This window comes from Salvelinus alpinus, chromosome 15 (assembly GCF_045679555.1).
Source record: "Salvelinus alpinus chromosome 15, SLU_Salpinus.1, whole genome shotgun sequence".
Classification (NCBI taxonomy): Eukaryota; Metazoa; Chordata; class Actinopteri; order Salmoniformes; family Salmonidae; genus Salvelinus; species Salvelinus alpinus.
Genome location: NC_092100.1, coordinates 19,204,369 through 19,216,456, shown reverse-complemented (window position 1 = coordinate 19,216,456; position 12,088 = coordinate 19,204,369). Strand labels below are relative to the sequence as shown.

Here is a 12,088-nt window from a genome sequence, read left to right as displayed (position 1 = left end):
TGTCACGACTTCCGCCGAAGTCGGCTCCTCTCCTTGTTCGGGCAGCGGTCGACGTCACCGGCTTTCTAGCCATCGCCGCTCCATTTTTCATATCCATTTGTTTTGTCTTGTTCCCTGCACACCTGGTTTTCATTACCCAATCAATCTACATGTATTTATTCCTCTGTTCCCCATGTCTTTGTGTAAGATTGTTTGTGTTACGTGTGTATTGTTGACACGCCAGACTCGCTTGTTGACTTTTCCACAGCCTTCTTCTAAAAATGTTCTTAAAAAATTCAAAAAAAACAAAAAAAAAGTAGCTATAAAGATGGATATTACATTCACGTAAGTATTCAGACCCTTTACTCAGTTCTTTGTTGAAACACCTTTGGCAGCGATTACAGCCTCGAGTCTTCTTGGGTATGACGCTACAAGCTTGGCACACCTGTATTTGGGGACTTTCTCCCATTCTTCTCAGCAGATCCTTTCAAGTTTGTCAGGTTGGATGGGGAGCGTCGCTGGACAGCTATTTTCAGGTCTCTCCAGAGATGTTCAATCGGGTTTAAGTCCGAGCTGGCTGGTCCACTCAAGGACATTGAGACTTGTCCCTAAGCCATCCCTTCGTTGTCTTGGCTGTATGCTTAGGGTCATTGTCCTGTTGGAAGGTGAACCTTTGCCCCAGTGTGAGGTATTGAGCACTCTGGAGCAGGTTTTCATCAAGGATGTCTCTGTACTTTGCTCCGTTCATATTTCCCTCAATCAATGACTAGTCTCCCAGTCACTGCCGCTGAACAACATACCCACAGCATGATGCTGCCATCACAATGCTTCACTGTAGGGATGGTGTCAGGCTTTTTCCAGACATGACACTTGGCATTCAGGCTAAAGAGTCCAATCTTGGTTTCATCAGGCCAGAGAATCTTATTTCTCATGGTCTGAGAGTCCTTTCGGTCCCTTTTGGCAAACTCAAAGTGGGCTGTCATGTGCCTTTTACAGAGGAGTGCCTTCCGTCTGGCCACTCTACCATAAAGGCCTGATTGGTGGAGCGCTGCAGAGATGGTTGTCCTTCTGGAAGGTTCTGCCATCTCCACAGAGGAACTCTGGACCTCTGTCAGAGTGATCATCGGGCTCTTGGTGACCTCCCTGACCAAGTTTTTTTCTCACCCGATTGCTCCGTTTGGCCGGGCAGCCAGCTCTAGGAAGAGTCCTGGTTGTTCCAAACTTCTTCCATTTAAGAATGATGGAGGGCACTGTGTTCTTGGACCTTCAATGCTGCAAACATTTTTTGGAACCCTTCCCCAGATCTGTGCCTCGACACAATTCTGTCTCGGAGCTCTACGGACAATTCCTACAACCTCCATGGCTTGGTTTTTGTTCTGACATGCACTGTCAACTATGTGACCTTATGTAGACAGGTGTAAGCCTTTCCAAATCATGTCCAATCAATTTACCACAGGTGGACTCCAATCAAGTTGTAGAAACATCTCAAGGATGATCAATGGAAACAGGATTCACCTGAGCTCAATTTCGAGTCTCATGACAAAAGTCTGAATTCAAATTTTTTTTATTTTTATATATTTGCAATAAAAATAAGAAACCTGTTTTCGCTTTGCCTTTGTGGTATTGTGTGTAGATTGAGGATTTATTTTCTTAATTTAATCTATTTTAGAATAAGGCTGTAACATAACAAAATCTGGAAAAAATCAAGGGGTCTGAATACTATCCGAATGAACTGTACCTCTTGACTTATTCCACATTTTGTTGTGTTACAGCCTGATTTCAAAATAGATTTTTCCCCTCACACGTCTACACACAATACCCCATAATGACAAAGTGAAAACAACATGTTTTTATACATTTTTGCAACTATTTTGAAATGAAAAGAAATATCTAATTTACATTAGTATTCACACCCCTGAGTCTATACATGTTAGAATCACCTTCAGCAGCAATTACAGCAGTGAGTCTTTCTGGGTAAGTCTCTGAGTGCTTTGCACTCCTGGATTGTACAATATTTGCAAATATACACTACCGTTCAAAAGTTTGGGGTCACTTAGAAATGTCCTTGTTTTTGAAAGAAAAACACTTTTTTTTTGTCCATTTTAAAATAACATCAAATTGATCAGAAATACAATGTAGACATTGTTAATGTTGTAAATGACTATTGTAGCTAGAAACGGCAGATTTTTAATGGAATATCTACATAGACGTACAGAGGCCTCCTGTGTTCCAATGGCACGTTGTGTTAGCTAATCGAAGTTTATCATTTTAAAAGGCTAATTGATCATTAGAAAACCTTTTTGAAATGATGTTAGCACAGTTGAAAACTGTTGTTCTGATTAAAGAAGCAGTAAAACTGGCCTTCTTCAGACTAGTTGAGTATCTGGAGCATCAGCATTTGTGGGTTCGATTACAGGCTCAAAATGGCTAGAAACAAAGAACTTTCTTCTGAAACTCATCAGTCTATTCTTGTTCTGGGAAATGAAGGCTATTCCATGCGAGGAATTGCCAAGAAACTGAAAATATTGTACAACGCTGTGTACTACTCCCTTCACAGAACAGCGTAAACTGGCTCTAACCAGGATAGAAAGAGGTGTGGGAGGCCCCCGTGCACAACTGAGCAAGAGGACAGGTAGATTAGAGTGTCTAGTTTGAGAAACAGACACCTTACAAGTCCTCAAGTGGCAACTTCATCAAATAGTACCCGCAAAACATCAGTCTCAACGTCAACAGTGAAGAGGCGACTCTGGGATGCTGGCCTTCTAGGCAGAGGTTGTCCAGTGTCTGTGTTCTTTTGCCCATCTTTTATTTTTATTGGCCAGTCTGTGATGGCTTTTTCTTTGCAACTCTGCCTAGAAGACCTTAAATATATATATATTTTTTAAATATATAAATATTAGGACGAGCAATGTCTGAGTGGCATTGACTAAATACAGTAGAATAGAATACAGTGTATACATATGAGTAAAGCAGTATGTAAACATTTATTAATGTGACTAGCGTTCCATTATTAATGTGGCCAGTGATTCCATGTCTATGTATATAGGGCAGCTGCCTCTAAGGTGCTGGTTTGAGTAGCCGGGTGGTAGCCAGCTAGTGATGGCTATTTAACAGTCTGATGGCCTTGCGATAGAAGCTGTTTTTCAGTCTCTCGGTCCCAGCTTTGATGCACCTGTGCTGACCTCGCCTTCTGGATGATAGCTGGGTGAACAGGCCGTGGCTCAGGTGGTTGATGATCTTTTTTGGCTTTCCTGTGATCAGGTGCTGTAGGTGTCCTGGATATGAATACTTTCTGAAGGCACTGTATCTAGTAGTGATGCACCGATATTATATTTTTTGCCGATTACCGGTATCCGATATTTTCCTTGACAAAAAAAAACGATACCGATAACCAATATTTAAAATTTTAGCAGCCTTTTAAGCATTCTATTACAATTTAAATAGTTAACACACACATGAACGCAGTGGTCTAAGGCACTGCATCAGTGCAAGAGGCGTCACTACAGTCCCTGGTTCGAATCCAGGCTGTATCACATCTGGCCGTGATTGGGAGTACAATAGGCCCTGCGTTGTCTGGGTTTGGCCGGGGTAGGCTGTCATTGTAAATAAGAATTTGTTCTTAAACTGACTTGCCTAGTTAAATAAAGGTTTTACACACACACACACACACACACACACACACACACACACACACACACACACACACCACACTGACCAAAAAGTAATTTTGTTGGCATTTATGTATTACAAGTAAAACATAATCATAACCTATTTCTTTCACTTACTTGCTGTGCTGTTTCGTTGTTCATTTGTTCAGTCGTTTCATTCTCAACCAGGATTTCTATAGAACGTCTTTTGGGTCTTTGCATTTCAGGACCTGAATATGACTGCACGTCACATAATAATTTAATGCATTCATAATTGTTTTTACGTAGTTATTACACATTGACTACACTCACTCGTATTTCATATGTCACAACGATTCATTGATACGTATGCTATGATGCTGGTAAAGTTGTCTCGCGCACCTACATTGCTGGTCATAAAAAAAAGTTAGCTAGCTCATGGATGCGCACAATGTTCTTCACCAAAAACATAGCAAAACGACATCTGTTTCAGTAGCTATATAGTTAATACAGACAAAATGTTTTTAATGTGTGCCAGAGGTCGCTCACAATAACATCAAAATAATTTACATTGAACAAAATGATGAGCGCCTTAACGTAGTAGTAACTATATAGCTAGGTGTCATCATCTAAAATAACCTTATTTTATAAGACGGTTCTTATCTGATTAATGGTGGTCAGATCCATCTATGTGAAGCTAGCCACAATAAGGATTAGCCATAATAGTGGACTTTGCGGTTAGCCTTCAAAATAAAACAGTCATTGACAGTGATACAAATAGTAGAATTATGCCATAGTTGAATAGATCATGCTAAACGAGTTTGGAATATTATATAAAATCAACAAAAGACAATTTGTTAATTTGACAAATCTGTTGAAATCACACTGGATGTGTTATTCTTTAGAATTGCATTGGGGGCATACTTATTTCTCTATACAGCTTTACCTATGGATTGTGGATCAATGACATGGGGTATCAGTCTACTCAGTGGCACCCAGAGAACTGTCAGAGTCGTGTGTATAGGTGGCAGGGAAGTCAGGCGCAGGAGAATCAAACTTAATGTAATGGAGTTGTTTAATAACAATAAATAAAACATAACTCCAAAACTATAATAACAATAAAACAAAGTGGGTACGAGGACCCGTCGCGCACCAATACAAACAACACAAAACTGAACATCAAACCATCTCTGACAAAGACATGAGGGGAAACAGAGGGTTAAATATACAACAGGTAATGAGTGTGATTGAAACCAGGTGTGTAGGACGACAAGACAAAACCAATGGAAAATGAAAAAGGGATCAATGATGGCTAGAAGACCGGTGACACCGAGCACCGCCCGAACAAGGAGAGGCTTCGACTTCGACAGAAGTCGTGACAAGAACATTAGCATTGTAGCTCTTATTGCGGGACTGTGAATTGAGCCACATTTACTGTCAACCTATGTGTATTGAACACTATTCCTGAGGAAAAACATTACTGCGTGGATCTTTTGGAGTCTGATAACTCTGGGGAGGACGTTGGGAAAACATATAGGTTTTGAAACCAAAACATTAGGTATTGAGTAGACTGATACCTCATTTCATTGATCCCCAATCATTAGGTAAAGCTGTACAGTGCAATATGAATGTCAATACACACAATAGGCTGTCTGGGGAGGTGATTTCACACAGTCACAGTCCCGCGATAAGAGCGACAATGCTATTATTTGCATAAACTCTTCACAGTTGTGTTCTGTGGGTGTCACCGAGTAGACTGATACCCCATTTCATTGCTTCACATTCCAACCTTGTTTAACATTATCTAGTCTAAATATGGCATGATTCCACCAATTGTAACCTTCTCCATCACTTTCAAAGAGTTACTTTAATTTTGAAGGCAAACCGCAAATTCCACTATTGTGCCTAATCCTTATTGTGGCTAGCTTCACAACACATAACCCAGTCAGGTCTAGCCTCACTAGCCAGATGAAGCTAGCTGGCTGCTTATAACGTTCGCTTTGAGCAACAGGGTTAAGTAGCTGGCTAGCTATTTATTTTCATGAACTGAAGTTAAATTTCAATAGGTGAACAACAAGTGGCTACCTAGCTAATACTTACTCACAAGGATTCCTAAATCATTGCTAAGAATAGTGAAAATGACTGCAGTTTCTACTGGTCATTGTTTTCAGGCTGGTTGTATTGGTGCTAGTTAGGTACTAAGCTAAAGCTAGCTAGCTACCCCAGAAGTTGCGGTCGAACATATAATGATTTATTACCAACGCGGTATTGTAAACACATCGCTCGTGGCCGGTGTTTGCTTGTTTGCAGACTTTTTTGTTCAGCTTTGACAGTGCTACTGATAATAGTGGTGCCGCTTGGCTTGCACATGCAAATTCAGAACACACAACATTCTATAATAGAATGGTGTTCTTTGCCGTGTCAAATTAAAAGCTTATTTAACGCGTCAAATAGTGTTATTGTCAAATAGTGTTATTTGACGTGTATCTTTTTTGACACGCAAAGACCCAAACAGCGTTTCATAGTATGTCATGAAGCTAATAGCAGTGACGCTATTACTGTGTAACTCCGGTAGGGTAACATCTGAAAAATAGCGCACTTGGTAACGTTAGTGTGTACCGGTGCTCGACCAGTCGCGAAAACCACAGAGAATGGTTGATTGTCATGGGAAATGAATTCCATTATCTTGGCGTAAATGGATTTCGCCTTGGAGTTGTCTCGCTGAATTGTTCTTACTCTTTCAAATGACTGCTCGACTTGTTGACTGCTCGAGCTACACAGCAGACATTGTGGGCTAGGTTAGGAATGCTGTGTTGCAAGTGTAGTGCAACATTTTACGTGGCATCATTACGTCATGTACCTATGTTATATAGGTATGCACGTCAGCTTTGACATCGGTTTTTCATATTGACGTTAAACTATCGGGCCGATACCGATGTTGGCATTTTTAGGCTAATATTGGCCGATTCCAATATGTTCACCGATATTTCGTGTATCCCTAGTATCTAGGAATGAAGTGACAAGGCAAAAGGATAGATGATAAACACCAGCATATGTGATAAGTCAAAAAAGTTAGTGCAAAAAGGGTCAATGCAGTGTCGTGATGTGACTTTCATTAATGTGATGACTGTTTATCGAAATAAACTAACTATGTTTAATTGCCACCGATTTAAATGTAATTTAAAAAATAAAATAATAATGTGTTAATCATGTAACAATTAACTCATTCGGAATTTGGGGCACAACGTGAAAAGTTGTTTAACGAGTTACTATCTTCCGACTTAAACTCTAAAGAGATATAGATGTCTCTTACATCAATAAGTCATTTATTAAATCATTACCTCATCAGTCTCATTCTGAACATCGTAGACCTCTTGAATTCGCAAGAACCCTAACCTTATTGATGAATCAGCAATACACAAATTGGCATTATTTATTTAGTAACTAACTAAATAATAACACAGAATACACACACACACACACACACACAGTATAAGTTATTGATTAGACATAATACAATGCAAACAGGTCCCTAGTGAGCTAACAACAGCATGACTGCTTGGTTATAAAAGGGAGGGGTCAATAAAAATAGAGGGAAAGACAAAGAGATTCATTGTTACATTTGGAACCTACGCTCAAAGGAATAGTAATACTTTGCACATGAACCACCGCTCATTCGGATAAGAAATGCAATGTATATATTTACGCGTAGATATCTTTCTCCGTCGTCTCTCTGTTGAAACCAATCGATCCTTCTATGAGGAAGGGGCTGGATGGGTGTAAGGCTATGGTTGTCCACCAGAGGTCACAATGTCCTTAGTTTAGAGCTTCTCTGGTAGTGAAGTGGTTGTTAGAACAGATACTTTAGATGCAGCAACACTTGTCTGAGATGGGATTCTCCTTCCCACCTTGTCTTTAGTCAAAGTTCTTGACTACTTTACATCCACAGCTGCAGACTGTCAAATGTTCTGGTCAAGTCTTTATCTTCTTCATTCGTGTTGAGAGTTTCTAACTATTTCAACGTGTAGACAACGGTTTCATGTATTTTTGTCTTGTAGTTTGATTTTTGATTTGATGATTTGATTCGATTTTTGGTGGTCTCAATGAATGATTATTCAGGGTTCAGCTCCCGACCACTTTACACACCAGTAGTAACACTGCAATGTACTGGTGTCACCATTTTCAGCCGTGTAGCCACCGATCCACGCTGTCTGGTCTGGTAGTTTCAACCATTCGTAACGTCCAGCTCATACCGCACATCTGCTTCGTCTAATGTACATTCCGTTAGCGAGTCCTTTTTAAGTACTCTGGCCAAAGGGGCGTTCCGTCATGCTGACACGAACTCTGAGCTCACATGGGCATGACTACTGACTGTGCATAACTTATATAAAAAAAACTATTATCTCATTAGAAAACTAAAATCACATTTCTATCTTTAAAAAATACTCTCATGGCCTCTCGAGTGGCGCAGTGGTCTAAGGCACTGTGTCGCAATGCTATCTGTGCCACTAGAGATACTGGGTTCGAGTCCAGGCTCTGTCGCTGCCGGCCGCCACCAGGAGGCCCATGGGGCGGCCGGAAATAATAAACAATATGACAGGATTATTCTTTAGATCTCCACAGACCATTCTTTTTTTTATTTCTTTTTTTTATCCCCTTTTCTCCCCAATTTTCGTGGTATCCAATCGCTAGTAATTACAATCTTGTCTCATCGCTACAACTCCCGTACGGGCTCGGGAGAGACGAAGGTCGAAAGCCGTGCGTCCTCCGAAGCACAACCCAACCAAGCCGCACTGCTTAACACAGCGCGCCTCCAACCCGGAAGCCAGCCGCACCAATGTGTCGGAGGAAACACCGTGCACCTGGCCCCCTTGGTTAGCGCGCACTGCGCCCGGCCCGCCACAGGAGTCGCTGGAGCGCGATGAGACAAGGATATCCCTACCGGCCAAACCCTCCCTAACCCGGGCGACGCTAGGCCAATTGTGCGTCGCCCCACGGACCCCCCGGTCGCGGCCGGTTGCGACAGAGCCTGGGCGCGAACCCAGAGACTCTGGTGGCGCAGCTAGCACTGCGATGCAGTGCTCTAGACCACTGCGCCACCCGGGAGGCCCACAGACCATTCTTAACATTCCTATCTTAAAACTTCTTAAGGCTAGGGGGCACTATTTTCACGTCCGGATGAAAAGTGTGCCCAAAGTAAACTGCCTGCATATAATTGCATATAATATGCATATAATTGGTAGATTTGGATAGAAAACACTCTAAAGTTTCTAAAACTGTTAAAATTATGTCTGAGTACAACAGAACTTATTTGGCAGGAGAAACCCCGAGGACAAACCATCCAGGAATTTCTGCACTTGCTTGCAGTTCCTATCGCTTCCACTAGATGTCAACAGTCTTTAGAAATTGGTTGATGTTTTTCCTTTGAGAAATGAAGAAGTAGCCATTTCCTATCTGGGTGGATAGCCAGATAGGAAATGTAGGAAATGTGGTTGGGGCGCGCAACCTGAAAGCTCGCTCCACTTTGTTTTCGTCCGGTATTGAACTCAGTTTATTCTGTCTTAAATTGTATCGATTATTTACGTTTAAAAATACCTAAAGTTTGATTATGAAAGTTGTTTCAAATGTTTGGATCAAGTTTACAGGTAACTTATTAGATACTTTGTAGTCATGTTGCGCGAGTTGGAACCGGCGTATTTTCTGAATCAAACGCGCCAAATAAATGGACATTTTGGGGATATAACGACAGAATTTATCGAACAAAAGGACCATTTGTGATGTTTAATGGACATATTGGAGTGCCAACAGAAGAAGATCTTCAAAGGTAAGGCATGAATTATATCGTTATTTCTGACTTTTGTGTCGCGCCTGGCGGGTTGAATTATGATTTTCATGTGTTTGTTTGATGGGGTGCTGTCCTCAGATAATAGCATGGTTTGCTTTCGCCGTAAAGCCTTTTTGAAATCTGACACTGTGGCTGGATTAACAAGAAGTTCATCTTTAAACCGATGTATAACACTTGTATGATTTATGAATTATTATTATGAGTATTTCTGTTTTTGAATTTAGCGCGCTGCTATTTCACTGGGTGTTGTCAAATCAATCCGCGCACGAAGGGATCACTAAGAAGTTAAGAATATTGTTCTAAAGTTCATTCTTTGGCCGTTAGAGTTTTTGGTGGCAAAGGTCGTCGTAGACAAAGGCATTCCTTTGATTGGTACTGAAAGGCAGAGAGAGGAAGTTTCCCTCCCCCCTAATTTATGTAATCAATTTTAGAACTTTGCTGTAACATAACTTTGCTGTAACATAACAAAATGTGGAAAAAGTCAAGGGGTCTGAATACTTTCCGAATGCACTGTACATGGGCATCGACAGGGCAGAAGCTATTGAAGTGAGTGCAGTGGACTGGTGGGCAGCTAGGCAGGACAGGATGCCGGCCTTAGCTCACATTGTGGCGATACATCTGTGCCTCCCCACGACCTCAGTGGATGTACAGAGACTTATCTCACATTATCAGATGCTAGTATAAAGCATTGAGCACTAAAATGCATGTCAGTCACACCCCCCCAAACCCACCACTCTTTCTATGTTTTGGTTTGAAGCAATTTGATAATAGTTAATGAATAGTTATATGGTGAATGGAACGAAAAGACAGAATTGTTAATCTAATTAATTTGGTGTTTATGTATTTATAGATGGATCCATCAATGTATTATTTGTATTTATATGCCTTTGCACTTTGCTGATGACGCTCTACTTATTTATCTATAATATTTTTCCATAAGGAAAAGTTTACGATAAAAGGATTAAAGGTTGAGTCAATGTAGAGGTTATTTTTGACTGATTTAGTAGAAGGATAACCGTAGGTTCATTGATAACCGTAGGTCCATAAGCATTTATTTACATTAAACCATGTTCCCAATGTTATTCAATTACAGTTGAAGTCAGAAGTTTACATACACCTTAGCCAAATACATTTAAACTCAGTTTTTCACAATTCCTGACATTTAATCAGAGTAAAAATTCCCTGTCTTAGGTCAGTTAGGATCACCACTTTATTTTAAGAATGTGAAATGTCAGAATACTTTGACTAGTGTATGTAAACTTTGACCCACTGGAATTATGATACAGTGAATTATAAGTGAAATAATCTGTCTGTAAACAATTGTTGGAAAAATTACTTGTGTCATGCACAAAGTAGATGTCCTAACCGACTTACCAAAACTATAGATTGTTAACAAGAAATTTGTGGAGTGGTTGAAAAACTAGTTTTAATGACTCCAACCTAAGTGTATGTAAACTTCCGACTTCAACTGTATATGTTACGACACTAGAGGCAAAAAAAAAGCTTTCTGCAGAATTCCAGATATTCAGCATAAATCGCTGCTGAAAATAGAAAAAATCCCTGCAGATTCCGTTTGGCTTTGGTCATGGCTCACATTAACCCACTCAAATTCGCATAACGCCCCAACAGATCCACAAATTATGCAATCTCTATTGCACTCCACACTGTCCTCTCCCACCTGGATAAGAGGAACACCTATGTAAGAATACTGTTCATTGACTACAGCTCAGCATTCAAAACCATAGTGCCCTCCAAGCTCATCACTAAACTAAGGACCCTGGCACTGAACTCCTCCCTCCGCAACTGGATCCTGGACTTTTTGAAGCGCAGCTCCCAAGTGGTGATGGTAGGCAACAACATATTCGCCACGCTGACCCTCAACATGGGGTCCCCTCAGGGATCCGTGCTCAGTCCCCTCCTGTACTCCCCATTCACCCAAGACTGTGTGGCCGCGCATGACTCCAACACCATTATTATGCTGATCAGACAGCCTATAGGGAGGAGGTCAGAGACCTGGCAGCAACACAAAGGAGCTGATTGTGGACTACAGGAAATGGAGGGCCGAGCAAGCCCCCATTCTCGTCAGTGTAGCGGGTCGAGAGCTTTAAAAGTTCCTTGGTGTCCACATTACTTAGGATCTATCATGGTCCACACACACCAGCACAGTCGTGAAAAGGGCACGACAATGCCTCTTCCCCCTCAGGAGGCTGAAAATGTTTGGCATGGGATCTCAGATCCTCAAAAATGTATACAACTGTATTATTGATAGCATCCTGACTGGCTGATTCCCCGCTTGTTATGGCAACTGCTTGGCATCCAACCGCAAGGCGCTGCAGAGGGTAGTGCATACAGCCCAGCAAATCACTAGGGCCAAGCTCCCTGTCATCCAGGACCTCTATACCAGGCGGTGTCAGAGGAAATCCCCCAAAATTGTCAGACTCCAGCCACCCAAGTCATACACTGTTTTCTCTACTATAGCACAGCAAGTGGTACTGATGCACCAAGTCTGGAACTAACAGGACCCTGAAGAGCTTCTACCCCCAAGCCATAAGACTGATAAATAGTTCAAGGTAACCAAACAGCGTCTCGGACTATCTGTTGTCATGACTCTCTACTTGCTGAGGATCAAAGATGCCAG

At 41.4% G+C, this 12,088-nt stretch overlaps 1 protein-coding gene across 1 annotated transcript in view; it reads left to right on the top strand.

Moving 5' to 3' along the window:
- LOC139539634 (xyloside xylosyltransferase 1-like) overlaps positions 1-12,088 on the top strand; it is a 94,794-nt gene that overhangs the window by 17,017 nt on the left and 65,689 nt on the right. The gene's annotated exons all lie outside the window — the stretch shown is intronic.